This window comes from Bos javanicus, chromosome 11 (genome assembly GCF_032452875.1).
Source record: "Bos javanicus breed banteng chromosome 11, ARS-OSU_banteng_1.0, whole genome shotgun sequence".
In the NCBI taxonomy this organism is placed as follows: Eukaryota; Metazoa; Chordata; class Mammalia; order Artiodactyla; family Bovidae; genus Bos; species Bos javanicus.
Window position 1 is genome coordinate 36,955,790 of NC_083878.1, and position 25,990 is coordinate 36,981,779.

Below are 25,990 nucleotides of genomic sequence, written 5' to 3' on the forward strand. Positions count from 1 at the left end.
GAGGTGAAGCCTCGCTGGCCTTTAGAAGAGGAAAGCACTGGTTTGAAGGTGCCTTCTCTTGTGATGGGGGTGGACAGGAAGCCTGGGTGGAGGGCGGGCTGGGACCCAGCAAGACCAGACAGGGTTCCTGACGTTCTTGGGAACTTCCTGGAAGCATGAAGAGGTGAGGCCCCACCCTTGGAGGAACAGGCCACTGGTCAGCTCCGGCTGTGCCCTGGGCCTCTGCCAAGGGGACTGTTTTTATTGTTACCAAATGTCACTCCACCCAAGGCAGGATTTTCAAAGATTCCTTAGATGAATGGAAACTTCTGGTTGCTCCTTGTTTTCTGAAGAGTGTTATGACAGGCATTTGATCTGCTCCTCCTTTGTAATTCAGGAAAAATTCCTCAGGGCCTGGAGGGCGACCTTTAACAGGAAGCAGGGGACATTGTTATTCCTTTCCCCACAGTTTCAGGGTCTCTGATGGGCTAAGATTCATTTTCTCATAGATGTTTTAGGCTGCTCAAGCAGGAAGAAAAAACCCACCACTGTCCTCAGTATTTCCTTGTTTGATTTTGAGCCCCCCAAATAAGGAAGATGGGGCAAGTTGAGATTAAGAAAAGGCCTGAGCTAGGCCAGAGACTCCAAAGCATGAGAGGGACCACCCAGCTGAGACCGCCGCTGGAGGCTGCCAGCCTTCCCCAGGGTGCTGGCTTGTATTGGGTTTTTCAGGGAAAGGCAGGCCCATCTTATTTAGGAGCCCCCAACCTCCACAGCCATCTGTGCCCAGAAAGGCGACAGGAACATCTGGGCCCGGCATCTGCTCTGGTGCTGGGTTCAGAGGGAGCAGAGGCACACTGAAGCGTCCAGTTACCAGTTCCCACTGGCTTGACCCCACCCCACTCTGACTCCAGAGCAAATGCAACAGTCTGGAGACTTTAAGCAGTCTTCAAGCAGCAGGAGTCACACCTGCTGTCACAGTTGTCTGCGTCTCGCCTCTAGTAAATATCAGACATGCCGGCGGTGGGTGAGGGCCTAGGCAGCCACGATGGCCTCTCCCAGGAGGACAACATCAATGCCAGAAACACAGTGGCTTTGCCAGGAAGCGAATCCCACAGTGTGGGTGGGCGCAGGAGTGGGCCTGAGGCTTCTGCCTGGGGAGCAGTTGTGCTGGCTGCCTGGGAACAGCCAACTCCAGTCAAGCAGGAAAGCAGGTTTCCGAGTTACCGCTCAGTCACTTGCCAGCTGTGTGACCTTGCAAATGTCACCTAACCTCTCCCACCTTCAGCTGTTAAACAATGATAATGTGAACAGATACATCAGACGGTCCTGGTAAGGAATAAGTGAGATGATGCATGTGGAATGCTTCATAAACAGTAACTGCTAACATGCATTGGTACTATGTGCCTGATACTGGTCCATGAACTTCACAGGTCTTATTGGAATCCTCACCAACCCTTTGAAGTAGGTTACTATTATTACACCCATTAAAATGGGATAACATAAGGAAAATGGGGCACAAGGATATTAGCTTGTCTCTGATCACATGGCTAACATGCAATGGAGCTGGTATTCAAACCTGGGTAGTCTGATTCCAATCTGCCCTCTGATTCTAGCAATGATGTTATAATGTGGGAAATTTTGACGTGCATATTCAGCTTTAAGGCTTCCTTCCTCCTTAACCTAATATTCCACCAGCTGCTGAGATCTGTAGAGTCCATCAGTGTCTCACATTTGTCCTTTTGTTTTTTCTCTCAAATTTATTGAGCTAGTTTCAAAACACAGCCTGCAACTTTTTGACACTCTCCCTACTGAGAGGTGACTGTGGCCCCTCGCCTTGAATTTAAGTGGGCATGTGACTGCTTAGAGCAACAGACCAAGATAGAAGTGATGACATCAAACTTCCAAGGCTAGGTCATTAAAGCCCACTGTCTACTGACACAGTGAGCCACCAGGTGAGAAGTCACTTCCCCGAGGCTGCCACGTGAAGGGCACATGCAGGCACTGTACCAGCCTGGGCTGAGGCCAGCCTTCTAGTCTCCTCCACTAAGGTGCCAGAAACAGCAGGAGAAAGCTCATCTTGGAAGTGGCTCCTGCCCTTCCAGCTCTTCCTGTCCCAATCATCTGAGTCATCCCCAGTCTCCAGCGGAGGCCGCAGATCAGGAGCAGATGAGCCACGTATAACTATACATTAAAGTGATCGTTATCCTGTGTCACCGTGTTTGGATTCCTTCACCGTACTGCCACAGATAACTGGAACACCCACCATGTCCCAACTCAGACTTGTCCCTGCCTCCTATGCTCCCCGTCCCTTATTTCTGCCTTTAGATGAACGGCAAAATCGGCTACCCAGTAGGTCAGAAACTTTCATGTTCCACCTCCAGTTAGTCACCAAGTTCTATTTCATCTGTTTCCTGTCTTCTATTTCCATTGCCTCTTCCTTTCCTAGCTCAGGATCTACCGCTCACTCATCTAAAGACAACGGTCTCCTAACTGATCTGCCTGTCTTTAGCTTCTCACACCCTGCACATACTCTGCACTATGGCCAGGTTTGGTCTTTGCAGATTCTGATCAGTCTCGGCCTTGCTAAAAACCCTCTACAAGCTCCCCATTGCTGCCAGAAGAACTTACAGGATCTTCACAGCCAGGTAGCCTTTCCCCATCCAACCATCCCCCAGCCCAGAGCCCTGCACTCAGACCTGGAGCTACTCGCTCTTTCCAGAATATGCCAGGAATGTTCAAGCTTCTGTGCCTTTATTCACACTTCCCTCGGCCTGGACTGTCCACGCCCTCTCACCTCCCCCACGTCTGTAACATGTTTCTGATTCCTCCTAGACCTAGCTCGGCTATCACCCTCTCTGAGGCTCCCCCTTCAACTCCCAGCAGAACGAACTGTTCCTTCCTGTACATCCCATTGTTTTCCAGTTTGGGTGTCACTTTGTAGCTCATACTTGGTGTCTGTCTCTATACTCTGCATCTGCAGGGCCTACTGTGTAGCCTGCCTGGCATACAATAGGTGCTCTATCAGTGCTTCTAGGATTTCCACTGCTGCTGCCCTAATTCAAAGAATCATCTCCACTCTGTCTTCTTAAATACAGCACTCCAACAGGCCACCTTCTCCTCAGAAATTTAGGCAGCTCTTCACCAAATGAAGACAGAACTCCTTAGTATGGCATCTGTGACCTACACATATGTCTATGGACTAAGGAGACTTAGCAAAATAATCAAACAGTTGAAGCTGCCCAATAAGTTGGGTGGGTGCTGCCAACCTCTGGGCTGCTTCTGACCAACCCTCCCTCCCCTTGTCTGTACTCAGACATTCATCAGCACGGTGCTGTCCTCGATTTTTAAATTTCTATTCCTATTTTATCTTCCTAATAGTCTGTTTCTCTTGGGCAATGCTTGTCCTTCCATTCCTGTCACTGAGTTTCCACATCAAGTCTCAGGAATACCCATGAGGTCCTACTTCATTCTGGGTGCAAGACAGCAAGTTCACTTTCTTTACTGCTCAATGCTTAGGCAATGGCATACAGACACCTGGCATCAGAAATATAGTGTTTCTCGCTTCCTCTCCAATTATCTTAACTTGTATTTTACTATACAACATGCCTCCTGCAATGTTCTTTTCTTTTTCTTATCCTCTATTGTAACTGGTTTTATAGTCTTGTCTAAACTAAGCATTTCTTGCTCTACACTATAATTCTTATGGATACAATCCTAAAATGTTGAAAATGAATGTCTTTTCTTCTTTCTCATTCTATTACGAGATATTTCCAGCAATTATATACCCATCTACTGGGAGCCCTGTTTAATAGAAGGCATTTTGAGTAATTAGATTTGAGTTATCCACTTGAGAAATGATATTTAATAACTGCTGGTACATTCTCATTTGGTCATGATTTCAAGTAAAAAGAAAAACTATCCCAGGGAAAAAGGAGCATAAGGATTTTAATATTTTAAGTAAAGGCAAAATAATGCTAGGAGAACCAATATATATGCCCTATGTTTCTCAGAGACTAATTCCTTTCAAAATAACAACATTGTTTATTTCCATTTAAAGAATTTAAATACCAACCAGAAGCAGAAGATATTGAGAAGAGAAGAACTATACAAAACAGATCTTCATGACCCAGATAACCACAGTGGTGTGATCACTTACCTAGAATCAGACATCTTGGATTGCAAGGTCAACTGGGCCTTAGGAAGGATCATTGTAAACAAAGCTAGTGGAAATGATGGAATTCCAGTTGAGCTATTTCCAATCTTAAAAGATGACGCTGGGAAAGTGCTGCACTCAATATGCCAGCAAATTTAGAAAACTCAGCAGTGACCACAGGACTGGAAAAGGTTAGTTTTCATTCCAATCCCAAAGAAAGGCAATGCCAAAGAATGTTCAAACTACCGCACAACTGCACTTATCTCACATGCTAGCAAAGTAATGCTCAAAATTCTCCAAGCCAGGTTTCAACAATACATGAACCAAGAACTTACGAATTTCAAGCTGGGTTTAGAAAAGGTAGGGGAACTAGAGATCAATTGCCAACATCCACTGGATCATAGAAAAAGCAAAAGAATTCCAGAAAAACATCTACTTCTGCTTTACTGACTTTGCCAAAGCCTTTGACTGTGTGGATCATGACAAACTGTGGAAAATTCTTCAAGAGATGGGAATACCAGACCACCTGACCTGCCTCCTGAGAAACCTGTATGCAGGTCAAGTAGCAACAGCTAGAACTGGACATGGAACAATAGGCTGGTTCCAAATAGGGAAAGGAATACGTCAAGGCTGTATATTGTCACCCTACTTATTTAACTTCTATGCAGAGTACATCATGAGAAATGCTGGACTGGATAAAGCACAAGCTGGAATACCAAGACTGCTGGGGGTAATATCAATAATCTCAGATATGCAGATGACACCACCCTTATGGCAGAAAGTGAAGAAGAACTAAAGAGCCTCTTGATGAAAGTGAAAGAGGAGAGTGAAAAAGCTGGCTTAAAACTCAACATTCAGAAAACTCAGATCATGGCATCCAGTCCCATCACTTCATGGTAAATAGATGGGGAAACAATGGAAACAGAGAGAGACTTTATTTTTTTGGGTCTCCAAAATCACTGCAGACGGTGACTGTAGCCATGAAATTAAAAGACACTTGCTCCTTGGAAGAAAAGTTATGACCAACCTAGACAGCATATTAAAAAGCAGAGACATTATTTTGCCAACAAAGGTCCATCTAGTCAAGGCTATTGTTTTCCCAGTAATCACATATGGATGTGAGAGTTGGACCATAAAGAAAGCTGAGTGCCAAACAATTGACATTTTTGAACTGTGGTGTTGGAGAATACTCTTGAGAGTCCTTTGGACGGCAAGGAGAACAAATCAGTCAATCCTAAAGGAGATCAGTCCTGAATATTCACTGGAAGGACTGATACTGAAGTTCCAATACTTTGGCCACCTGATGTGAAGAACTAACTCATTGGAAAAGACCCTGATGCTGGGAAAGATTGGGCAGGAGGAGAAGGGGACAACAGAGGATGAGATGGCTGGATGGCATCACTGACTCAATGGACATGAGTTTGAGCAAGCTCTGGGAGTTGGTGATGGACAGGGAAGCCTGGTGTGCTGCAGTTCATGGGCAAGCAATGAGTCAGACATGACTGAGCAACTGGACTGGACTGAAACATCAACCAGTTTCCAATTTGGTCCCTTTAGAAGGATGTCATACATTATCCTCAACTGTGTGTCAGAAAGAGAAAACTGGGATGGGCCTGGCCTTGAAAGAGTGGTCACTTTTCAAATGCAGAGCACTTGACAGACTTCTCATTCTCTTTCTCTTCTTTTAATGTGCCAAAGAAAGACAGAATACGCCAGTGCTAAATATTGGCTCCAGAGATGAAATGCGTATACCAAGACACCTTTCTGGGTCCTGTTTGCCTCCCTCGCTCCACTCCCATGCACAGAAGGCTCAGTGCAGCTTTCTACTCAGCATTTTCTTCCCTGAGCTGTGAAAAACATTTCTTAATCTTACTTGGAAAACATTTTTTTAAGGTTTATCTAGTGAAGTATTAAGTAAATCCTGGCTATTACTTTATGACATTCATTTAGTGAGACTTTAAGGCTTCCCCTTATCAGCCGTTAAAAAAAAAATCCAAAACAAGGCCCCCAAACCCAGAAGGAACAGATGAGATTTTTCTACAAAAAAATGTTAAATGCTAATATGGCCAAAAATATAGCTCTACTAAAGATAAAAGATAAATGGCAGAGAGAAAATATTTGTAGCATATAACAAAATATTAATATATTCCTTAATACATAGATATTAAAAGTTCTATATAAAGAACTCATACAAATCAGTAAAATAAAATTCAAAAATGAATATTTCATATTCAAATAAATACAAAAAAGCCAAAGGGCATGAACAGGAAATTCAAAGGACAAATATTTTGTCAAAGAATTGTAAAATAAGAATAACACACAAGTTTTCACCTGAGTTGGGCCAAAATTTAAAACTGTTTATATAAAATATTGGTGAGGATAAGGGGGGGTGGGTAGATATTTCACTATAAGGTTGTGGGAATGTAACAGGTACAACTCTCTTGAAGGGCTATTTGACAAAATAAAAAGTGTAGATGCACATAAAGTTTTACCCTACAATTTTATTTCTTGGAAGCTATCCTACAGAAATAACTATACTATAAACAAGAACATATTTATAAGGATGCTTATCGACTATATTATTTTAACTGTATATCATTGAAGAACACTTCAATGTTCTTCAATAAAGAACTCTTTAATTATGGTACACTGACATGACTGAATTCTCTAATGCACACCAAAAGCATGGGTTCGATCCTCTAAGATATACTGTGAACTAAACAAGTCACCAAACTATCCAATATTTATGGAGACAGTATGATCCTATTTTTTACCTAAAATTTTTCAAATTATGTAGGTAGATAGCAGGGTGTGTGTGGTGTGTGTGTGTGTGTGTGTGTGTGTGTGTGTAGATAAAGTTCTGGAGGGATACATATTGTGATTATTCCAGGAAAGCTAGGATAAAGAGGCAACTCCCTTTCAGCTTTATAATCTCAAATATTGTTCAAAATTTTTATAGTGATGTGAGTCACTTTGTAATCTTTTTTTTACAAAAGTAATTGAAGAGAAATAATATCCACAGAAATCTTACCTACGTTCCTGTCATGGGGATCTACCTACTAAGTTTGAGGATCCCTAAGATGCTGGGAGGGATTGGGGGCAAGAGGAGAAGGGGACGACAGAGGATGAGATGGCTGGATGGCATCACTGACTCGATGGACGTGAGTCTGAGTGAACTCCGGGAGTTGGTGATGGACAGGGAGGCCTGGCGTGCTGCGATTCATGGGGTCGCAAAGAGTCGGACACGACTGAGCGACTGATCTGATCTGATCTGATCTGAAGACCATATTTGGGGCTTCCCTCATAGCTCAGTTGGTAAACAATCTGCCTGCAGTGCAGGAAACCAGGATTCAATTCCTGGGTAGGGAAGATCCTCTGGTGAAGGAAATGGCAACCCACTCCAGTATCCTCGCCTGGAGAATCCCATGGACAGAGGAACCTGGCAGGCTACAGTCCTTGGGATCGCAAGAGTCAGACATGACTTAGCGACTAAACCACCACCACAACCAAGACCATATTTACCCTAAAATTTCAAGTTTACTTTATGGTCCCTTCTCTTGGCACTAGAGTATAGGGATGACTTTACATTTGAGACCATGAGTTTTGTTTCTGAATCCCTTCCCAATTATTCTGACTTACTCACTTCCAAATACCTTATTTCCATGGAGGTTTAAATCTGACCTTTGGTGACAGTTACCCAGAATAAACCAATGCACATACTTTGGGGCAATGGGCTGGCAGTGCTCAGCATCAGGAGCCAAACACAGTGAGCTAAAGAAAGCCAGCCAGAAACCATGCTCTACAACCTGCTGTGAGTATGTGTCCACACACCTCACCAGCCAGGGCTGCCCCTTCTTGTCCATTAGCACTGAGGCCCAGGAAGCAGAATATTAAACACACTCCAGGGCTTTTGTTACTGTAAGCACAAGAAATGAGGCTTGCTTTTCCTTGAGGGCACAGGCTCTCCCTTTCAGGGCCACCATCAAGCTCACACAAGCATCTTTGTGCTGCAGTTGTGTGAAAGACCAAGTGCTCTTCTGATATAAGGAGTCTTTACTACTCAGCTCACCAACTTTCCAGACTTTCTGTTCTTCTGACTTCCCAACCAGGTCTCTATTGAGTGGCCAGCAGATGATATTCATTAGTCCTTATGGATCTTTTATTTCATAACAACACCTGTATGGCTACTGCCCCGTGGTTGGTGAATGTATAACAACTGGCTTCTGGAGAAACTATGCCCTGGTTTATAATACTGGGTTGGCCAAAAAGTTTGTTCAAGTTTTCCATAACCTGTTACGAACCCCAACGAACTTTTTGGCCAACTCAATATCTACTGATTTCCATAGTGTGGTATAACTCCCATAGCCAACTTTAAGCTATCAACAAATATCACTGCATATCAGTTGGGAAGAAGTGTACACAGCAGGATACCATTATACAGTATTTCTACCTCAAGAACAGAGGTAACAGTGAATATAATAAAATATTAGGAAGCACTGAGTTGTAACAATGACATTTTAAAATAAGATCTACTTAATGGTTATATATTTCTAATAATGGCTGTGTTTAACAACTTGCTCACTAAATTCCTGAAAACTGAAACAACAAGTCTAGCAAGCCAATACAAGACAGCTCCAGCTCACTCCTAAGACCACTGCATTGCAAGGTTTTATGGGTATTCTTTCTCCTGGAAAACTCATAGTCATTACTTCCTCAATGGAAGTGCGTATCTCCCAATATTTCTGGACAATCTATATGTATGTTTATATCTGTACACTGATGTGTGCCATCTTGGGCTTGGTGTTAGGGCTGAATGGTGTAGTAGATGAAGAAAGGCATGGACCTTGGAGTCATATAGATCAATGACTGCTCTGTGTCAATGTGCAATTAACCTTTAACTCTTAATTTAAGAATATGTACTGCCCATGGGATCGTTGGAAGAAGAGGTAAAGAAGGGAAGAGTATACTTAAACACAGAGCAGGTGTATGGTTTAAGGACTAACATTTGTAGAACAACTGGCACATACCAGGAGATAAACACGTCAGTCCTTTTTCTCTTTAACAACATCTTGATGAAGCCCCATGTAATTGACCAAAGCTCTTCAGAGACCTGCAGAGTCGGGCGGCGTCAGGACGCAGACAGGCTGAATTTGGCTCTCTCTTTCTTTTTACCTGATTTGAAAATCAGGCTGGGAGACACTCTGACTTTATCATTCTGGTGCCTGGCAACGGTCTGTAGTTTAATCCCGTCAATTAGGGTTGTCATTGTGTGGCAGAAAGTTCTAGAGATAAAACTCTCCTGGCTTTGTGGTGATAATATTCCTCTGGGTCACCAAGACCGGATAGCCAGTGTGACTCGTTCTTGAGGAAAATCTCACCTCACATGCTCTGGGGCTATACAAGTTTATCCAGCGTGCTGGGCCGGCACCTAAGCAGGCCTGGAAGCAGTTTAAAAAGTTTTTGAAGAGGAAAACTATATACTGCAATTTTAATTCTTCCTTAATTAATTGGTCATGTCAGAAGCTTTATACATGCTAATAAATTTTTTTTAGAACATTAGAAATTCACTCTAACTTCGGAAAACATGCAGGTGAAATTTCCAAAAAATACTGTCTAGAAAAAAAACAGCAGCGCCTAGCTTTTTCCCAAAAGAGAACATATTACAATTACCAGTAAAGTTTGAATAACAACGTGTAGTAACACATATAAAAACAGACCAAAAGGATATGCAATAACTCACAAAACAATACACAAGAAAGAGGTATTCTCTGAAAGTGGAAAGCTGGAATGCCCTCGTCTCACTATCTACTCAAATCAAATCCCCTTTTCAAGTCTCATGCTGACTGCCGAGGGTTCTAGTAAATCTTTTTTGGACCCACAGCTTCTGTGTTCTGGGACTTCCCTGATGGCTCTGGGGGTAAAGAATCTGCCTGCAACACAGAAGACACAAGAGACTCAGGTTTGATCCCTGGGTTGGTATAATCCTCTGGAGAAGGAAACGCAACCCACTCCAGTATTCTTGCCCGAAAAGTCCCATGGATATAGAGACAAGCCAAGGCAGGCTACAGTCCAATGGGTCGCAAAGAAGAGAGTCGACTAAGCACACAAGCACTCATACTCCCATATTCCTGCAACTACATAATTTGTTCCTTCTACTGCCCGGTTTATATTTTCCTCCATTCTATACTGTTATCCTTTATAGAGATTCAAATTGTTATATTATAACATCTGTTTTTGAGGGCAGAGAACCTGTACTGTACTTTTATATAAGCTTCAATGTAATAGGCCATTCATTTTATGAATGAATAAGTGAACACATTAAGCCACAAATGAACACCTCTGGACTTGGGTAACGCACAACTTCCGGGGCCCTCAGTTTCCTCCTATGGCCTTACACAAGGAGACTGCATTGACTGAGCTTAAAAACCAGGCTTCTACTATAAACATGGTTTCTGGCCTCAGGTCACTGTGACCGACATCCCTGGAAAGTAGCCTGGCTGCTCCTAACAACTTCTCCTCATCCACCCAGATAATAAAGTAGCCAGAAAAAGACCCCTGCTATTCATCTGAGACCTCATCCTTTGACTTCTATTTTTTTCTCTAGTTCCAGTGTCCTCCAGAAAAATGTTTTTCAAGGTGTGGTTGTTGGGTCACCTCATCGATCACCAGGGCCCTATCTAAATATGCTGGTTTCCCGGTCCCATTTGCAGGCTACTGGATCAGATTCTTGGGGGTGAAGTAAGGCTGGCAATCTCCCAGGCAGCTTGTTGAGACTCTAAAGGTTGAGACTCTCTGATTGAGAAGAGAAGGAAGGGAAGGAAAACAAATGTGTGGCCTCCACATGCCAGATGCTTCCTTTGATTCTCACAACAGTAAAGGTAGATCTTACGTTTCTTTCAGTGATGAATCTCAGACGCTCATGTATTGATAAGACAAACTGCCAAAGGTCCCTCAGTGAGTGAGTACTGTGATTCCAGAGTTCAGCTGACTCCATGTCCTCAGTTCCTTCCATGACAACACACAGTTGACCCCCACCCAAAACACCTTCCATCTGTTCACATGCAAGACCCCAGGTTCCAGCTGTTTCCTATACTCACCCCAAATGACTTCTGAGATGCTACTCCACAGCTCATTTGCCATAAGAGATACAAGCTCAAGAAGCTCCTCAGTTTAGTCCCAACAATCAGCACAGTTTATACACTCTGACCAGGGCTTAGAGAGGACAATTCAACTCAGTTCAGCAGAGCATTGTTAAGGCCTTTGCCAACCACTGGACTCCAAAAGAAGTATTCACCCTACTTCCAGCAGGCCTCATGGATGAGGGGAAGGAAGATCCTGGTGGGGCTTGGAGGAGCACAATAGGGTTAGAACCTGCTCCAACAGTGGTGGAGTGCTGTGGGCAGCCTCTGAAATGGCCCCCAAACGTGGAATCCCCCTCCCCTGCATGTGGTCTGGGCTTCCTGACTCACTTCTAATGAACGGAACACAGCAGAAGCGATGGTATGTCACTTCTGAGATTAGATTATTAGAAGATGGCCACTTATATCTGGGGTATAAGAACATAGGACTTGGTGAAGTAAAAGGAAGAACATAAATGATGTTCAGGTATTTGGACTGAATACCTGAATGGATGTGGTGTCATTTAATAAGATACTGAAGACTAGATTAAAAATCAGTTTAAACTCAGCCATATAAAAGGATGAAATATTATGCCAATCATCAGCAATATGGATGCAACTAGAGATTATCATGCTAAGTGAAGTAAGTTAGAAAGAAAAAAAACAAATTCCATATGATATCACTTATATATGGATTTTAAAATACAATACAAATGAACCTATTTATGAAACAGAAACAGAATCATGGACTTAAGAGAACAGACTGGTGGTTGCCAAGGAGGGGGTTTGGGGAGGATGGAGTGGGAGGATGGGGTTAGCAGATGTAAGCTTTTATGTCTCAAATGGATAAACAACATGGTCCTACTGTATAGCAGAGAGAACTATATTCAGTATCCTAGCATAAACCATAATGGGGAAGAACGTTAAAAAGAATGATATATACATAATTGAATCACTTTGCTGTATAGCAGTAATTAACACAACATTGTAAATCAACCATACTTCAATAAAAAATAAAAATAAATCAGTTTAATAAGAAAAGGGCTCTTAATCATGATTTTGGATTTGGATGTGAAATTTGAGATGTTTGTGTGACATTTAAAGAAAATAAAAATGTCTGCTAAGCAGGTCGGATTTAGGTCTGGAGCTCAGAAAAGAAGTTTGGGTTTGAGTATACATTTGGGGGTCTTAGAAGAAAAATAAAAGCTCCTGGGGATTCCTCACCCACAAGGAATACTACAGGGGACCACATGCTTATCACCCCTTCTCCCAACTGCAACTCATGTGAGCTGGGTGTGGGTTGTCCATACCTGCCTTGACACACACACAAACACACACACACAATTATGCCCATGCTTTGGGGTGTAATGTCCTATTCAGACATGTGCTGCCATGGGAACATGGGCACAGAATACGTAGCTAGTTCCCCTCTTTCCTTTATGGATATTTTCAAAACAGTGTTTCTTTGGTAGTCTTTTTTAGTCTCCTTGTTTCCCTGACTACAGATTGAGAATGATGAAAAGACTCTGGTTGCTGTTCAGTAGATCTTTCTCCACTGAGTATGGTGGCTGAATGACTGTATTCCTAGCCCTGATTCAAAATCTATTGTATTAATTATATCATTCATCTATTTGCAACCCAACCTCAGAGTAAGTCTGCATAAACCACCACCCTGCCTGAGAACTGAGTAGCTTTCATCTCAAGCTGGTGGTGGTGCGTGGTTTAGTTGCTAAGTCGTGTCAGACTCCTGCGATCCCATGGACTGTAGCCTGCCAAGCTCCTCTGTCCATGGGATTCTCCAGCAGAGAATACTAGAGTGCGTTGCTGTTTCTTTCTCCACCATCTCAAGCTGGTCTCCTGCTTTCAAGGGCTGGTGCTGCCCTGCCCCACTCTGCCCAAACCTTCCTCTGCCACCTCTGGTCCAGGCCCAGGTGATATTTCTGACCTTTATGCCTTTGTTCATGCGAGGTTCTAATGTGGGTTTCTAATCCAGTTCCTAATTTACTATGTGATTTGGAACAAGTTGTTAAAAACTCTCTCAGCCTGTTTCTTCCTTCACCATAAAAAGGCTCCATTGACCACTGGAGCTACCATTTACTGCCCTAAATATTTTATGCATGTTTTCTCAAATCCTCCTAATACCTATTCAAAGAGATATTATTGTTCCTATTATACAGATGGAGAAACTGAAGCTGAAACAGACTAAGTTGCCCAAGGACACAAAGGTATTGAGGAGCAAAGAAGGTATTAGAAGCTGTTAAAGAAAACTTGCTTTCATGGCACCCCACTCCAGCACTCTTGCCTGGAAAATCCCATGGATGGAGGAGCCTGGTGGGCCGCAGTCCATGGGGTCGCTAAGAGTCAGACAAGACTCAGCGACTTCACTTTCACTTTTCACTTTCCTGCACTGGAGAAGGAAATGGCAACCCACTCCAGTGTTCTTGCCTGGAGAATCCCAGGGACGGGGGAGCCTTGTGGGCTGCCGTCTGTGGGGTCGCACAGAGTCGGACACGACTGAAGCGACTTAGCAGCAGCAGCAGTGACCAAATGTGTGGGTTTTATCCCAAAAGAGCTGGGCATCCTGCAGTTTGACGAGTTCTGACCCCGTCCACCTGGAGTTAGCATTCAGTCCCACAAACTCCCCCCTCATTCAGACACCAACTGCATGTCCCAGTTATCACCTGCACTTCTGACTGACTGGCTATCAACTGGAGTTCTCATGACCCCCTCCTCAGGTTTGATAATTTGCTAGAATGACTCATAGAACTCAGAGAAATACTTACTTACATTTACCAGTTTATAATATTATAAACAAAATAGATCAACAGCCAGATCAAGAGATACATAGGGCAAGGACTGGAAGGGTCCCAAGCATCAGAGTGTCTGTCCCCGTGAAGTTGGGCTGTACCACCCTCCTAGCACATGGATGTGCTCACCAATCAGGAAGCTCTCTGAACCCCATAATTTAGGGACTTTTATGGAGGCTTCATCCTATAGCCATGATTGGTGATTAACACAACCTTTAGCCCTTCTCCCTTGACTGGAGATTGAAAGGAATGAGGCTGAAAGTTGGTTCCCCTGGCAACCAGCCCCTCATCCTCAGAGGCTTTCAAAAAAAACCACACCACATTAAAAATTAAAATAAGCTCAGGTGCAGTTGAAAGGGGCTTCTTATAAATAAAAGACATTCCTTTCACTTTGCTCTTATCACTTAGCAAATTCCAAGGGTTTCAGGAGCTCTGTGCTCTTTATATATTTGGTACACAAATTCTTCAATACTCCTTTGAAAAACTGGAGCTTAATTCCTCTCCCCTTGAGTGTGGGTTGGACTTAGTGATTCTCTTCTAGTGAAAAATATAGCAAAAATGGCAGGATGGGACTGCCAAAACTAGATCATAAGGCATAAGAACTTCTTCCTTGTTCTCTCTCAGATCCCTGGCTCTGGGGAAAGCCGGCTGCCATGTTGTAAGACCTCTCAAACAGCCTCTCAAACAGCCTAATGGAAAGGTCCACATGGCAAGGAACTGAGACCATCTGCCAACAGCCATGTGAGTGAGCTGTCTTGGAAGAGGCTCCTCCAACCTCATTCAAGTCTTCAGATGACTGCAACCCAGCCAAATCTTGACATGTGAGAGTCCCAAAGCTAGAGCCACACAGCTAAGCTGCTCCAGAATTTCTGACCAAAGAGATAATGTGCTGTTTTAAGCTACTTAACTTGGAACAATTTATCACACGTCAATAGAGACATACCTAGCCACAAAACATCCCAAGCAGTATCTCACATGCACACACCCTCCTTTTCCCTTCCCACCTTTCTACTTTCCTTGTCTTTTTTCCTATGTACCTTGAAGTGAATCATTCGAAAGCTCTAGAAGACCACAAGATGGAAGAAGCAAGGACCACCCAGTCCCCTGGAGGAAAGCCATCCCTACCATGCAAAACCACAGGCCTGAGGCTTATACATTATAGTAGCTAGTGTTATTTATTCTACTGATATACCCTCCTTTCTACTTCTCCTAGAATGTATTGTTCTTTACCACATGATATAATTCTGTGCATAAATGTCTTTCTTCTATTCTGGTCCACAAGTTGCTTTCTTTTCAAGATTAGTATCAAATGAGCAATGAAAAGATGCTCACGCGTGGCAGTATGTGCTTTGCCAGCGTATCTCAATTAATTCTCACAATAACTCAATAAAGTAGATTTTGTTAGTATTCTGATATTTCAGATGTGGACTCAGGCTAAGAGAGGTTAAAGGACTTGCTCAAGATTACATAGCCCAGAAGAGGCAAAGCTGACATGTGTTCAGCTCAGTTCAGTCACTCAGTTGTGTCCAAATCTTTGTGACCCCATGGACTGCAGCACGCCAGGCCTCCCTGTCCATCACCAACTACTAGAGCTTACTCAAACTCATGTCCATTGAGTTGGTGATGCCATCAATCATCTCATCCTCTGTCTTCCCCTTCTCCTCCTGCCTTCATTCTTTCCCAGCATCAGGGTCTCTTCAAGTGAGTCAGTTCTTTGCATCAGCTGGCTGAAGTACTGGAGTTTCAGCTTCAGCATCAGTCCTTCCATTGAATATTCAGGACTGATTTCCTTTAGGATGGACTGGTTGGATCTCCTTGCAGTCCAAGGGACTCTCAAGAGTCTACTCCAACATCACAGTTCAAAAGCATCAATTCTTCGGCACTCAGCTTTCTTTATAGTCCAACTCTCACATCCATACATGACTACTGGAAACACCATAGCTTTGACTAGATGGACCTTTGTTGACAAAGTAATGTCTCTGCTTTTAAATATGCTGTCTAGTTTGGTCATAACTTTTCTTTCAAGGAGCAAGAGTCTTTTAATTACATAGCTACAGTCACCATCTGCAGTGATTTTGGAGCCCCCAAAAATAAAGTCTCTCACTGTTTCCATTGTTTCCCCATATATTTACCATGAAGTGATGGGACTGGATGCCATGATCTTAGTTTTCTGAATGTTGAGTTTTAAGCCAACTTTTTCACTCTCCTCTTTCACTTTCATCAAGAGGCTCTTTAGTTCTTTACTTTCTGACATAAGACTGGTGTCATCTGCATATTTGAGGTTATTGATATTTTTCCTGGCAATCTTGATTTCTGCTTGTGCTTTATCCAGTCCAGCATTTCTCATGATGTACTCTGCATATAAGTTAAATAAGCAGGGTAACAATATACAGCCTTGATGTACTCCTTTCCCGATTTGGAACCAGTCTGTTGTTCCATGTCCAGTTCTAGCTGTTGCTACTTGACCTGCATACAGATTTCTAAGGAGGCAGGTCAGGTGGTCTGGTATTCCCATCTCTTGAAGAATTTTCCACAGTTTGTCATGATCCACACAGTCAAAGGCTTTGGCAAAGTCAATAAAGCAGGAGATGTTTTTCTGGAACGCTCTTGCTTTTTTGATGATTCGGCAATTTGATCTCTGGTTCCTCTGCCTTTTCTAAATCCCAGCACGTGTTCAGATCCCCAAATTCGAAATCTTGGCCACTGTGATTCCCTTCCTCCCAGGGACCCCTGTATCCCACACTATGCCCAATGAAGTATTGTGTATACAGCTGTTGCTTAATTAATGCCTGCAGCTACATGAGTTAAGAAACAAATGGAAATACGGTAAGAGGGGAAATATCATGAAAGGTCACAAATAATGAAAAATTCTGTTGTCCTGAAATATTTTGTTCCTCATACAAATGTCTCTTTTTACTTGTATGCCTCTGAACTTTAGGGTGTTAGTGGCTGGGACACATAAAGAGAGTCATTCAGTGGATAAAAAGCCTGCTTAAGAAAAGGCTAAGAAATTCTTCAGAATGTCTACATTTTCAGATAAAGAGCCACAAGAGCTTCAGGACATCAAACACATTGAGGACTTTTCTCAAGAGCCGACTCAGTAAGCAAAGCAGCTGAAATCCGCACGCACCTCTGAAGGAGAGGACAGTAACTACTGTAACAACGGGCCCCCACTTCACCAGAAACCCGAATCCATTCAGGGACCTCAGCAGCAGGACAAAGGCCGGACTGTTCTCTCCAGAACAACGGGATAGTGCAGTGAAGAGTGGGCGCCCTGTGTTCCGAGGGAAAAGGCTGTAAATGAGTCCCTGGCATCACCACAACAGGTCAGCCTCAACAAAGGCGGGACAGAGCTGTTGGCCAAAAAAACCCGTCACAGTAAGCTCCCTCCAGGAGAGAAAATTCAATCAGATTTAGACTAAAAACAGCTCAATCTCCAAAATATGTAGCCAGTATACCATGAGGAAAAGAAGATTCTGCCTTCCTAGGGAGGGGAGGTAAGTAAGAAATAGTCTCAAACTCTCTTCATGAAAGCAAAGCCCAGGCCTTCTTCTGATTTGTTTGGAACTGGCATTAACTGCAAGTCGGCACCCTGTTTGCCACCTTGAGTTCACACTTTTGTCTTTTCCAATTCTCCCTAAGTAAAGCTTAAACTTTCCTTACTGTAAACTTTTATTTTCTTCCTTGAAATGAAAAATGTTGAAAGTGGTGGGCTCTAGGAAGAGAAAGGGAGATTGGAGCAGAAAGACAGAGATATCTGTTTTCTATTCTTACCTTCTCATATTCATTACTCAACTATTATTTTATTAATTACTAATTTTATTAATGTGAAGCATTCATAACTTTTTGGGTCTTCATTTTTCTACTTGTTTCAAAAGAAGTCAAATATGCTTTTTTGGGGGTAAGTTTCATAACTACACATCTCTGTCCTAACACTTTTTTGTTTCCCTAAACAGAAGCCTTGCTTCTCAGAGAAAAGTCCACTGAGTGTGTTTCTTGCAGCAGAATATTACAGAATACCTTTACTGAACAACAACAAAGGGTTATTGGGGTTTTTCCTGTGATTTTAATATTGCTTAAGGTGGTACAACCATATATTACTCTTTTATACGGATCCATGGTTTCTAACAGGTTGATTTTTCCCCAGAGGAAATCTGGCAACCTAGCAACATTTTTGGATGTCATAACTAGGGAGGTGGGTCCTGCCAGCAGCTGGTGGATAGAGGCCAGGGAGGTTGCTAACATCCCAAAGTGGATAGGAAAGTCCCCTCTACATAGAATTATCTGGTTCAAAATGCCAATAGTGCCCAGGATGAGAAACCCTGATATAGATATGATAACTCCATTGTATAATATGGAAATACACCCTAAAGTCATGCTCAAGAATAACTCATTAGAATAGGAGCCAGGAGAATGGTGTTCTCCTGTTTGGATGACATACCATGCATGAGGTTGAGACTGGCCAGATTTAGGGGTAGCTGTTTGTGTCTGATCAAGACACTTGATACACGGACACACAAGCACTTGATAAATGCTTCAAAACACAATGGAATCTATCCTTTATTCTTTATTCATTTAACAGATATTTGTTGAATTTCTGCTATGCTATCAAGTATACACAGCTTATAAATAAGGGGACTCACACTCCAACCAGGAGCACATCTGTTCTTAATAAAAAATAGAAGTACTCAGGCCATGTGGAAATATTACAATCAATATTTTGGCCAGGATATGTCTTCGGAGAACTTACATGAAATGAGAATGAAACTGACATACTTAAATATCTTATATATTAAACCTACATACAATTCACTTCCAGCATGACTGATTTTGTCCTAAAGTCATTATAAATAAACTCCTATCCCTTTAGAAAAGCCAGATCCTCAAAGGGAACCCATGGGGCTAAAAGAAACTGAACAAGCCAAGTAAGAATTTAAGCCGGGGACATGGATGGCAGGAGCTTCTGGTACTTTCGCTTTGTATTTCTGACTGGTCCCCACCCTACCAGTTGTCAAGGGACGGGAGGTGCTCCTGGACTTCCCTCCACAGTTAGAACAGCCGGAAGGACATGACTCTGTGGCCCCAGGGGCTGGACTTGGCTTCTCACTCTGAATGCAGTCATCAGGAAAGTTCCCAAACTACCCCTCCCTAAGCAATCATGAATCCACACTTAATTCTCGCCCATCGAAGTAAAGCCTCATAAAAATATTCTCCCTTAAAGAAACCCCAGCAGGGTGAATTCTCTCAGAAGTTATAATAGTTGTAGCATTATTGATCCATGAACATTTGAATTCTTTGAATTAGTGCCTATGAACACGAAAGAAGACCCTGTACTTTTTCACAAGTCCCTGAAGAATCTCTCATTCCAAAAAAGGCAAGTTACACTTTTTTTTTGTTAATTTTGCAAGAGCCCCATTTCCAAAGTAACCACTTAATACAGTTTTTTGTTTATTTAATATTCAGAAAATTTTTATAATAAAAAAGAAATGCAGCTAAGAGTATTAGTAAAAGAACAGAAAAATCTATTTGCAAAAAATATACTGCAAATGCAATTTTATCCTATTTTTGGTTGCCTTCAAGGAAAACTAACTTAGAAGAGCCACACTGATACCAGTTCAACTGGGCCAAAACAACAGCTGACTCAGAGTCTGCTGAACTCACCAAGCTGGGGTCAGAGCAGGTCCAGCCTGACCTCCCTGCTGGGCAGTAGTCTGAGCAGAAATCTGTCTGATTCAGACCAACCCACCTGTGACTGCTCCAGGGTGACTTTGCCTCCCACCTCCAATGAATCTTAGCTTAGAGCCCAACTCCAGTTCTGTACGTGACCAAAGCTCTGGTCAAGGCCCAAAGCCCACTGTCACTCTCAAAGTTCAGGATGTTCTGCTCTGGCCTGGAAATAGCCCAGATGATTCGGGGCCAGAGCAGTGGATGATGGATTCATCCTAGATCAACCTCATAGCTACTTAACTTCAAGGGTTTAAACTGGGACCAGAAAAAGTATGGAGAACACAGCAAACTATCTGCCTGGCTGCATTCAGCCCTGGGTCGGTCACAATGGGTGTTCAGAACCCCTAGTCCTGTGTCATCAATCAAAGAATGACAACTTCCACTAAGAACTAAAAACCTGGGGAGGCTGTCTGGCTTTAAATCATGCCTTGTGTCACTTTGGAACTATGTTATGAGTTAAACCTCAGCATGCTCCTTGACTTTAACTCATTCCAGTTTCTCAAATGAGAACAAAGAAAACATCGGAATGTATACGTCAGCAGTATGACAGGCTTCATACTGGGCTAAGCACTGTATTTTCACCCCTATCTCAAAATTTCCTTTCACATACAGATTTGGGCAAACCGTTTGTTTCCTTGGGCCTTCCTGGTGGCTCAGACAGTAAAAGTGGCTGTCTACAGTGCAGGAGACCCGGGTTCAACCCGGGTTCAATCCCTGGGTCAGGAAGATCCCCTGGAGAAGGAAATGGCAACCCACTCCAGTACTCTTGCCTGGAAAATTCCATGGATGGAGGAGCCTGGTGGGCTATAGTCCATGGTGTCACAAAGAGTCAGACATGACTGAGCAACTTCACTTTCACTTTGCTTCCTTAAACGGTGGCACACATTTGTTTTTACTAGGTGCTCAGTGGTGTCCTAAGTGCTTTATAAGCACGAACATATTTATATGCATGTATTTATATATGTACATATACGTTTATCATAAAACGTATATATTACGGGTTTGCATACATTCCAAAGGATGCACTTTAAGTTTTATTCATGACTGAATTGATTTTTTAAATAATTTTAATTGCTGAAGTAATATGTGCCCATATTAAAAAAGGTTTTATTAATAAAAAGTGAAAATCTTGTTATCCCCTCCAGATCCATCCTTCTGAGGCAACACCAATGGTTACAGAGTGGGATAAGCCTTCTGAAGGAAGTATCGAGAAAAAATTTTAAAGGAAACTCAAGTCTCAAAGCAAATAATTAGCATGAGGTAAAGAATAACTTTTTTTTTTTTTAAGAAAAAAATAAACAAATGAAGTGGAAAACGAGATCAAGGAAAAGCCCCTAGCATGGGAAGAGGCTAAATAGTGTGGCTGAGTAGAATTTTTAAATTAATGCTGTTGAGGGAGGAATAGACCCTAAGTCAGCAGACCTGGAAGGTGGCTGGTGGGGAAAGTGACCCTGTGGGCCTCCTGTAATCAACCTGGCAGTGTCAAACAGTATGGAGGGAGAGCCTAGTCGTTCCCATCGGCAGACATTTCCTTTCAAGGGTTTAGTCACACGTCTTTTTAGAAACAGTCCAGTTATCTCAAGCCCATGTACCCCAAGGAGCCCTGGGACTGCATTTGAACAGTCTACCAATGCAAAGAGGAAACCATGTCCCTTGCCCTAGAGAAAGGGATGGAGTGGACTGAGAGGCAAATGTGGCAACAGTTTGTCCATGGAGAACCAGCATCACCCAAGAACATCCGTTCCCCTGTGATGTGTGCAGGAGGCCTCTGGCCTAACCTTCAAGAAGGCTCTGCAGCTGAGGGGAGCTCATAGGTGCCCTGGAGAATGGGATCTAAGGTAGTCAGAGCCAAAGGATCCTCCATGGAACCAAAACACAGCAAAACACAGTGGAAATGATTTTGAGTTGATGGATCCACTGGAAAATAGAGAAGGGAGTAATTAGGACACAAAAACACAGTAAATCCTGCAGGGTCATGACTACAAACCTCAGAATAAAATGAAGTGTTCAGGCTCCAGGGACCACCCTTCCAGCTGCAAAAATGCTACAGACTGAGCATCTTTGTCTTTCAAGGAGACCAAACAAAGATCAAATAATGGAGGGGGTGGGCAGTGGGAATACAGGACCCTCTAGCTTATTGACCTTGACACTGCATGAGATCTGGAAGCTTTGTTGGATCACATAAAAATCAGTCTCTTGGGCATTTAAAAACACATGTGTTAATAGTTATTTCATATCTGCATAAAGAACTCAACCTATCCCCAAAGCTAATTAATAAGTCTTAATGAGGGCAGGTGTCTTGACTTCAAAGTGTTAGAAATACTCATGGGACCTGGTGAAGATGGTATCTGTCTAAGGCAATGGTTCGGCACCCTGGTTGCACATTAGAATCACCTGGAAAGTTTTAAAACATTGATTCCTGGAATCTAGCCTCAGAAATTCTGATTAAATGGTTTTATGGTAAGGCCAAAATATTATTTTTAGAACTTCGTCAGGTGATTTTAATGCAGGGAGCCATGAAACACAGATACTGGGATCCCAAGCTCTCCTAAACAGTACTACCTTTCCTATGAGGTACACGGAGATGAAAACAAAAACAGATAACTCTTTACCAGCAGCTTGGGCCCCGAGTCTCCCTGCAGTACTTGTAGTGAGCTGGGCTGGAGCCAGTGATGAGTGCTTTGGCATACACCTGAACAACCAAAAATCAAAGCCAAGTAAGAGCTAACTCTCTCTCCATCCCCATATCTGAACCCAAGTCTCAGTTGTTACCACTCCAACAAGAAGGACAGCCACAGTTACCAGCAGGAAGCGGAATAAACAATATATTTGCAACTCATATTTTCAACAAAGAGAGCATTCATAGCTCGAAATTCAAATCAGTAAGAAAATAGCCACAACCCAATGGAAAAGCGAGCAAAGGCTATAAACAGCTACTTAAAGAGTAGCCTTGATAAACTAATAAATATATGAAAAGATCTTCAACTTTGACAGTGATCAGGGAATGCCAACGATAATCACAAATGAGATCGATACCATTTCACACTTAGCAAAATTACTAAAATCCAAATGTTTGGTAATACCAAAAGTTGGCAGGGATGCTGAGGAACGAGAACTCTGCTCTATTACTTGTTGGGGTATAAACCTGCACGATAACTCAGAAAAGCAGTTTTTAATATCTGCTAAATAGTAATGTAGAAGACGCGCATACCCTTCAAGAAGTCAGTTTCCCTTTCAGGTATATGCTGCTCAGATACTGAAGGAAATACAACACAGGGGTGTCCACTGCAGCATTCGCTGTAATGTGAATAGGTTGGAAGGTTACCATCCTCCAAGAGTGGAAGAGAGAACTGTGGTTTCATCACCATACATGAAATAGTTTGGCCAGTTACAATGAATAAATAACACTTACCTATTTCAACACAGATTAATCTAAAAAGTAACACTGAATGAAAAATACAAGTTACAAAAAATCGTTTTCAGTAGGATACCCTTTATGGAAAATATTAAAACACAAACAATATATATATACTGATAAACAAATATGTAGAAAGAATATAAAAATGTGAGCAGGAAAAACCGTGCATGAACAATAAGAAAGTTACTACCTTTGAGGAGTGGTAATTATCTTCTCACATGAGATTGGGAAGGCATTTCAACTGCAACTAGATGTTTTCCTTGCTTCCTTCCCTTCTTCCTTCCCTTCCTGGCTCCTTCCCTTCTTTCTACCTGCCTTCCTGCCTCCCTGCCTGCCTTTTCTTAATTGTTTTTAAATTGGAAGCAAACGTGGCCAAATGTTCATTTAAAAACCTGAGTATAGGTAAATGAGTGCTGTTCTAGTTTTATCTGTATCTTATCATACATGGAAAATATTGAATAATTAATTTAAAAAAATTTTATTATTTTTCTTCTAATAATTAGCTATTAAAAAACTTTCTAAGGAGCAAATAAAGAAGCCATAAGCATCTCCTTCAACAGGAGCTTCAGTGTATTTCCTCGAATCCTTTAATACTGAGATGGCGAAACAGCTGTGGTGAAGAAGCCTGCTGCCAGCTCCCAGGATCCATTGGTTGATGGGTGGAGACTTCAGGGCTCCCAGGTTGCCCATCCCACAGCCACCACACCAGGCTCTTGTTACATCATCTATGTCCATTCTCCACTTTGGAACGTAAGAGAGATTTAATCTGACCTCTGGAGAAACACAAACTCTGGAGTGAAGGACTCTCCTTACTTACATAACCAGTGTTTTATGTGGGAAAATTACTGGAGTTGTATTGAACCTACATTTGATGTGTTTCACATGATCAGTTATGGGTCACTGACGAGCAAGTCGAGGGGACCCTGGGAGCACCTGGGATGCCAATGATGCAGAGGAAACCAAGACCATAGAGGCAGGGGGCTTCACAGAGCCTGCAGCTGAGCCACTGCTGCAGCCAGGGCCCCGGGTTCATGCCTCCCTGCCAAGTGCTCAGAGACCCTGGGCTGCCAAGGTGTCCTTTTCAGGGACAGACGAAACATCCTCAGAGGAGAAAGCTAGAAAAAGGTGAAATTTCTTGCCTATATCTTTTTCCCTCCATGGTGTTATTTTATTTCTACACTTAAAATTTACAGAAACTATGCGCTAAATAAACATTTTAGGTAACCAGTTTATTTGAAAACCCTCAAACTGAAGGATACATAAGAAAAAGGCTTGATATCTCCTTTTATTACTGCTTTCAACCATGTCCTGTCCAATCATTCTCTCCATCCCTTAGTGTCATTGTAAGCAAATCTGATATCTCTCAGATCACTTTTAGATATTAAAACCTCTCCAAACTAATCTCATAAGGGATTCAAAGCTCTTCTCTCCTTCCCCAGGATAGGCTTGGAGTGTGTACTTCTGTGTGTGTGTGTCTGTGTGTGTTGGGTGTGGGGGATAAGACTTGGCTCTGACACCGCCAGCCTCTTGCTTCTCAGGCCCTAGCTTACTTGCTAGGGGCTTTTAGAGGGAAAGGAGAAGCTTAAGAAATGTGTTACTGTGACTAGCAGTCCTCTGTTGGAGCTGGGGACTGCTGGTATCACACTGCTCTGTTGTGATTCTCTCTGAAACTAGAGGCCTCTGGTGATTTAAGGGCCACCAAGAGTCCATATCGGAGAAGGCAATGGCAACCCACTCCAGTACTCTTGCCTGGAAAATCCCATGGGCAGAGGAACCCGGTAGATTGCAGTCCATGGGGTCACGAAGAGTCGGACACGACTGAGCGACTTCACTTTCACTTTTCACTTTCATGCATTGGAGAAGGAAACGGCAACCCACTCCAGTGTTCTTGCCTGGAGAATCCTAGGGATGGGGGAGTCTGGTGGGCTACCGCCTATGGGGTTGCAGAGAGTCAGACAGGACTGAAGCAACTTAGCAGCAGCAAGAGTCCATATGGTGATTGCAGCCATGAGATTAAAAGACACTTACTCCTTGGAAGAAAAGTTATGACCAACCTAGATAGCATATTAAAAAGCAGAGATATTACTTTGTCAACAAAGGTCTGTCTAGTCAAGGCTATGGTTTTTCCTGTGGTCATGTATGGATGTGAGAGTTGGACTATAAAGAAAGCTGGGTACAGAAGAATTGATGCTTTTGAAGTGTGGTGTTGGAGAAGACTCTTGAGAGTCCCTTGGACTGCAAGGACATCCAACCAGTCCATCCTAAAGGAAATCAGTTCTGAGTGTTCATTGGAAGGACTGATGTGGAAGCTGAAACTCCAATACTTTGGCCACCTGATGTGAAGAGCTGACTCATTAGAAAAGACCCTGATGCTGGGAAAGATTGAGGGCAGGAGGAGAAGGGGACGACAGAGGATGAGATGGTTGGATGGCATCATTGACTCAACAGACATGAGTCTGGGTAAACTCCAGGAGTTGGTGATGGACAGGGAGGCCTGGCATGCCGCGGTTCACGGGGTCGAAAAGAGTGGGGCACGACTGAGCGACTGAACTGAACTGAAGAGTCCATATGGTGCCTATACACTACTATGTATATGACAGATAACTAACGAGAACCTGCTGTATAGCACAGGGAACTCTCTTCAGTGCTCTGTAGTGACCTAAATGGGAGGGAGATCTAAAGAAGGTGGGATATATGTATATGTGTAGCTGATTCATTTTGCTGTACAGCAGAACTAACACAACACTGTTAAGCAACTATTGTTGCTGTTCAGTCGCCAGTTGCT

The 25,990-nt window shown here is 42.8% G+C and overlaps 2 long non-coding RNA genes across 2 annotated transcripts in view; one reads left to right on the forward strand and one right to left on the reverse strand.

The window, feature by feature from the left end:
- LOC133257015 (uncharacterized) overlaps positions 1-25,990 on the reverse strand; it is a 135,023-nt gene that overhangs the window by 85,535 nt on the left and 23,498 nt on the right. The window lies entirely within an intron of this gene.
- Positions 16,955-24,087, forward strand: LOC133256522 (uncharacterized). The gene is made up of 3 exons (XR_009739238.1): positions 16,955-17,557; positions 20,933-21,047; positions 23,709-24,087. It is a non-coding gene; the product is annotated as an uncharacterized LOC133256522 (long non-coding RNA).